Below are 6,345 nucleotides of genomic sequence, written 5' to 3'. Positions count from 1 at the left end.
CTCCAGCATTCACCCTTGCTAGCCAGACAGCCGCTCTGCGGTCTGTGACTAAGACTGAGCCTTTGCAACTCTGGCTGGCGCCGGGGCAAACAGTGATGCAACTGTAATAAAAAAATGCGGAGATAGCACACGAGCATCACTCGGGGTTATCCATTCTTGCGTGATGCAAAAATATGCGGGTGAGGAGCTCACATTGATTTTTGTGTAGTCGCGGTCGTCGAAAACAGCCGGCATGATTCGGCGCTCGCGGAGCGCGTCGGCGCACCCGCTGGGTGTAGCCTTCGAGCCCCCGGGTGCTCGAAGGGGTGTTCCGTCCGGTCAGGCTTGACCGGCCAGGCGGCGAGGCGTCTTGCAACGTCCTTTTTCTTCTCTTCTGGGGGAGCTGGACAGAACTCTTCTCTTGTCTGCGATCTTCGCGGGGGCGCGCCAGCGCACCCGCTGGGTGTAGCCCCCGAGATTCGGGCTGACTTCTTAGCAGTCGGGCCGGATCTCCCGGCAACTACTTTGTCTTCTTCTTCGCGGGGGCGCGTCAGCGCACCCGCTGGGTGTAGCCCCCGAGATTCGGGCCGACTGCTGAGCAGTCAGGCCGGATCTCCCGGCGACTACTTTGTCTTCTCTCTCGCGGGGGCGCGTCGGCGCACCCGCTGGGTGTAGCCCCCGAGATTCGGGCCGACTGCTGAGCAGTCGGGCCGGATCTCTCGGCGACTACTTTGTCTTCTTTTCTTTTTCTTGTCAACCGGCTGTGCTCAGACGGACCGACTCGTCGGTCGGCCAGCCAGCAAAGCGGGCAGACGAAACAGTCGACCCAGCGGCAGCGCGGGCTGTTGACCGAAACAGTCGGCTGGACTACAGTCTGCAAAGTCAGATCCTCCTCTTCTTTCTTTATTTTTTTTCAGCACGCGGCCACTTGTTTCTCAGCCGGCTTGGGCAGCCGGCCCTTGACTTTTCTCTCACCTGGCCTCCCCTTTTTTTCTGTTTCTTTCTTCATCTGTTATCCAGCCGGCACCCACTCCCCCTTTTCTTTTTCTCTTTGTCGCTTTCTTTTCACTGCGTGAGCAGTCGGCAGGAGCGGGACGCGACGGAGGCCGGCTGGCACGCCCAGCCGGCGGCCGGGACGCGGCAGTAGCCGGTGGCCGGGTCGCGGGCGAAGCCGGCGGGCCGGGATGCCGCAGCAGCCAGCGGCCGGGACGCGGCACGGCAGTGGAGGCGGCGCGGCGGGTCGGAGGCGAAGCCGGCTATTGCAGGCTGCGGGCGGGGCTGGCGTGCGGGAGCCGGTGAGGAGCGACGCGGGGCGGACCTGGTGCAGACGGAGGGGGCCGAACCCGGCCAGGCGCGGGGCAAGGCGGAGAGCCGGAGCGGCGCGGAGCTGGTGTGCGTGGACGCGGGGCAGTCGGCCCACGGCAGGGAGAAGTCGACGCATAGCCGTCAGGCGGAGGGGAGCGTGGACGCTGGCAGGAGGAGGAGGCGCCGCGCGCGTGCATGGCGGGAGCCGGCCAGGAGCCGCGGCCGGCCGGAGCGCCGGCGGGAGGCGTGGGCGCGTGGCGGAGCTTTGAGCTAGCTGCAGCAGTGGGGAGCCGCGGACGACGGGCGGACGGAGCCGCAGGCCGGAGTGGGGCGAACAGGTGCGGGCGCTGGGACGCAGCCTGGTTAGTGGAGAGCAGCAGCGGGCAGGGAGCCGCGGGAGGAGCCACAGTGCCCGCGGGCTTGGGCGGTGACCCAGCGGACACAGCAGCAGGCAATAGAAGCAGTAGGCGGCGGCGTTGCTGCTGGCAGTTTGACCGGTCATTGATGGAGCAGGACGCCGGGAGGGGCTCGCTGGCGCGGCGCTTGCCGAAGCCAGTGGTCAGCGCGAAGTGGAGGAGCTCGGGCGTGGCCCGCCGCTGGTGCTCGTGTGGAGTAGGAGGAGGCCGGGGCTGCCCGCTGGAGCAAAGCGAGGCAACGTATGGCTAGTGTACGGGATATTTCCGACTTGTGTATGGCTATGCATTGACCATTGTTTGACTACCATCTAGCTAGCTTGTCTAGATGGTGTATGGAGGAGCCAAAGCGTGTTTTGGCCGGAGCAAGGCGCAACACGGAGGGAAGCAGGCGCGAGCAGCGCGTGGATGGGCACGGCCGACTGAAACGAGGCCCCGGGCGCAGCGCGCGCACGGACGGCCGGCGTTGTTGTGGTGGTGACGAAGGCGGCGAGGCTGACGACGAGGACGCGCCGTCCCGCGCAGCCGCTCCGGGGGTGGGTCGAAGTCGAGCCCCCGAGCGCTACCGGAGAGACGGCGCGATGCCGCAGCAGTGATGGGGAAGATGGTCCCGCCCGAACAGCGAAACCAGCAGCAGCGTGGTAGCATAGTAGTAGTACCCCCCACGATGGGCGCCAACTGTCGTGGTAGTCTCACGGGGGGCTTGCGAGTCGACAGATGCCACAAGGGCTTAGTGTGTGGGTAAGACTACTGCTGATAGGCCCGGGAGCGGGTATGCGAGTAGCACGCGGTGGTTTACCCAGCTTCGGAGCTCACCGGAGAGATAATACTCCTACTGTTGCATGTCTGAGTGCATCTATCTGGGGTGTACATCGGGCAGTACAAAGTGCTCCTGGAGCTGTATCTGGGATCAGTGCCAAGTGCATCTGATCTGGTATATGTCTCATATGTGTATGTGAGCTAGCTAGTGGCCGGCCATGCTCATGCGTGAGAGTGTGTGAGTCCATGTATGTATGAATGGATGGATGGATGGATGTGGGCGTGAGCTAGCTAGCCATCTTGCTAGCTAGCATGCGTGCGTGGGAGTGAATGGCCAAGAGGCCATAGTGGCACCCGTGGACGTGAGCCTCCCCTGGTGCTCCTTATAAAGGGGAGCCCAGGGGACAAGGGATGGCCCATGTGACCAACTTCACTATTTGGGAGACAACGATGTGACATCTCACACCTGCTACAGTGTATCACTATTGCTCAGCAGTGTCCGGGTACAACCGTCTTCTCCGCGGTATGGCCATCGTGTCAGGGTCTTGTCGGTGTCGGGTCGTGCTGCAGTCGGCAGCCGGCTGGTTGACGCAGTCGGCAGCCGGCTGGTTGGCGCAGTCGGCAGCCGGCAGTCGGCCGGGCAGAGCAGTCGGACGGGAAGCCGGCAGGAGCGGCCGAACAGTCGGACTGAGGGGCTTTGCTAGCCCCGATGTCTTGAAATATCGTCTTGCCGTCCTCGGGGTACCCGTGGTCGATTACTCCGACACGCACGCCAATTGAATTATCAGTTACTTTCTTTTCTTGGTAACGGTTCTAATGTTCATGAGAATATGATGTTGCCTAAATTGGATACATTTGTTTTGCTTACAAATGAAGGGCCTAGCTTGGACAAGAAAGATGAACCTGGCAACAAGTTCAAGCATGGAGATGATGGCATGTGCAAGGGGATCAAGAACGGAGTTGTAAGTGATGATTTTAGGACTTTGAAGCCACCATAAGGAGTGCATGAAGCCTTGGACGAAATATACGAGATGACACTTCATAAATTTCGTACAGAGGCTATTCTAGGTGCTGCATCACCTTATTATTGGGCCAGGCCCATGTATTTTCGAAATACTTAAGTATCGCCTGTTTTTAGAGTCCGTATGTGTGGGGAAACAAGAGTTAGGGTTGGTTTCGGACCCCTCCTCCAAGGGCCACGAAATTCCCTCCCTCTTCCTCCATATATACAGCCCTTAGGGCGTCGTTTAGACTTTGGATTTTGTTTAAATTAAAAGTTCGCCATAGCTGCAACTTCGCGTACTTCGTATGTGTCCAACGACCAGACCAAGACGTCACAGAACCCCACCTTCATTAATAAAGCTTTCCTCTTTTATTCGCAATATCCAGATTGCAATCTCAGTTTCTTGCTTGTTCTTTGTTTGCTCGCAGGAAATAGACCCTCGTGGTCAGGTTGATCGCGCTCTGGCGTGGTCAATAACCCTCGGAAGTTGGTTTAGCGATTGCTAAGGCGCGACGTCGTCGCATGTTCGTAGTCGGATCGTTAAAGTAGACTCCCACAGAAAATTATATCTATCTCATCAAAACATCGGGACACCTTCGCCTCTATCAAGTGGTATCAGATTTCTAGGTTGCTTGGTGAGATTTTACAATTTTTCATAGTTTAGATTGAGGCTATTCTTCATACCTATAGTCCACGAAAAATTCAAAAAAAAATTGGGTTAGTTCATCCTATCCGAACCAATCTGAGCCTTTGCATAATCTTTTCTGTATTTTCTTTGTTGAATTTGTGGTTGCATCGTCATATCAAGTTGCTGGTCTTAGTGTCTAGTCCTTTAGAGTTTTGTGTTCTGTTCATAGGTTGTCACGTCGCTCCTGCCATATATCACCACCGCACCAACTTCATCGTCGCTGCCATATACCACCACCACATATTCACCAACAATTTGAGTCCATATATGCCACCACATATCCGCCGCCATCACGCCAATTCGAGTCCACCTGCAACATATATCCGCCACTAGTCCGAGTTCCACCAGATTCATCTTCGGCCGCCACCAGTCCGAGTTCCACCAGATTCATCTCCGCCACAAGTCCTAGTCTGAGTCCAGTATTTTGTTACTCTGTTTTCGATTTCTAGATCACGCCATACTTCGAGGCGTGACAGAGTAGGACTCCCCAACTTTCGTGCTACCCATAGTAGAAAAATAGTTCCAAACTCAAAAAAAAAAACCAAGTCTGGAAAATTCTGGCTAGGCAGTTTTTAGAGCATTTGTAGATTTTTTCAAAAAAATTGTCGCGGAGCAAAAAAAGAGGAAAAAAGAGAAAAAAATAAAAACAAATTCAGAGCGAGCTCCTCCCTTGTTTACGTGCAGCGTCATGATTTTGTTAGTGTTCTAGGCTCGCATCTCTAGCACGGTCTAGCCTAGGACCAGCATAGTACCATCGTTGAGCATTTATTCAACTTTGCATCTCTGAATTAATTATTGCTGACCCTTTTTGCTCCATATTATAAGCCTTCCCAGCTCCACATACATCTATGTCATGCATTTGACTCTCCCTGGTAATCGCTCTATCCAAGCTTTGAGAGTTTTGACTACGACGGTTGCCGATAACCGCCTGCTACTGGGTAAGAACTGGTAAGAATTTGAGATTTGCTTGACGGATTTGTGACACCCACCAGCACCTCTTGTTAGTAGTCTGTAGGATCATATTCTTGTGTGTTTCTATTGCTGTTAACCATGGCAGGATCACAAGCCGACGAGACTGACTGGGAGAACATGACGAATAAGGAGTTGCATGATTAATTTCAGCAAATGATGAGTGGATAGGTGCAAGATGTGCTAAATAGATTTGAAGAGGCCATGGACAAACTTCGATAACATGTTTAATGAATTGCTCGCGCGTCTTCCACCACCACCACCGGTTACACCTAACGCGCCTCTACAACAACAACAACGTCACCTTCCAAATCAAGTGGGACGAGCACAGCGCGTTCCCATTGACCCTGGGAAAAATTATGGTGCCGCTGTTGATGCTTCTGTAGCTCCTGCTGCTACTGTAGAGGTGGAGGACCATTACCAGGACAAGGTTGATCAAAATCAGAACTGCGTGCAACCACCAGCACCACCACCACCAGGTCGTCCTCAGGTATATCATCGCAACGGTAGGCCTGCACCACCACATGAGGTACGAGATCATGACCATCTTCCTAAACTAAAATTGAATATTCCACCATTTGAGGGTAGATATGTTCCTGATATATATATATATATAGATATATATATATATTACTTGGGAGTTAGAAACTGAACAACATTTTACATGTTTACAATATCCTGAGGAGAGATGTGTTCCTGCTGCTGTTTGTGCTTTCACTAGCTTCGCATGTGTTTGGTGGTCCGAACATTGTAGATTATATCCTATTCTCGCTATTTGGGCTGCTTTGAAAACTGCTATGCATACTCGTTGGGTTCCACCATATTATCAACGTGAATTACTTCAAAAATTGCAGCGCTTAAGAGAAGGAAAAATTCTATAGAAGAATATTATCAGGAATTACAAACTGGCATGATTAGATGTGGTATTGTTGAGGAGAATGAAGCTATGCTTGCACGTTTTATGGGTGGATTAAATAGAGAGATTCATACCATTCTAGAGTATGAGGAGTATACTAATATCGCTCGTTTATTCCATTGTGCTTGTAAAGCTGAACGTGAAGTGCAGGATCGACAAACATTGGCGCGAAATAACTTTTCTACAGGTCGATCTTCATCATGGACACCACGTGCATCCTCTACTTCCACTACACCAGCACCTCCATAAGGTGCCACCCCCAGCCGTGATACAAGAAAGCAGGCACAACCAGCACTATCTGCCAAGAGCACAC

Source organism: Triticum urartu, chromosome 5A (assembly GCF_056163025.1).
Source record: "Triticum urartu cultivar PI428250 chromosome 5A, HENAU_Tu73, whole genome shotgun sequence".
NCBI lineage: Eukaryota > Viridiplantae > Streptophyta > Magnoliopsida > Poales > Poaceae > Triticum > Triticum urartu.
The sequence above is the reverse complement of the archived record's forward strand: the minus strand, read 5'-3'. Positions refer to the sequence as shown.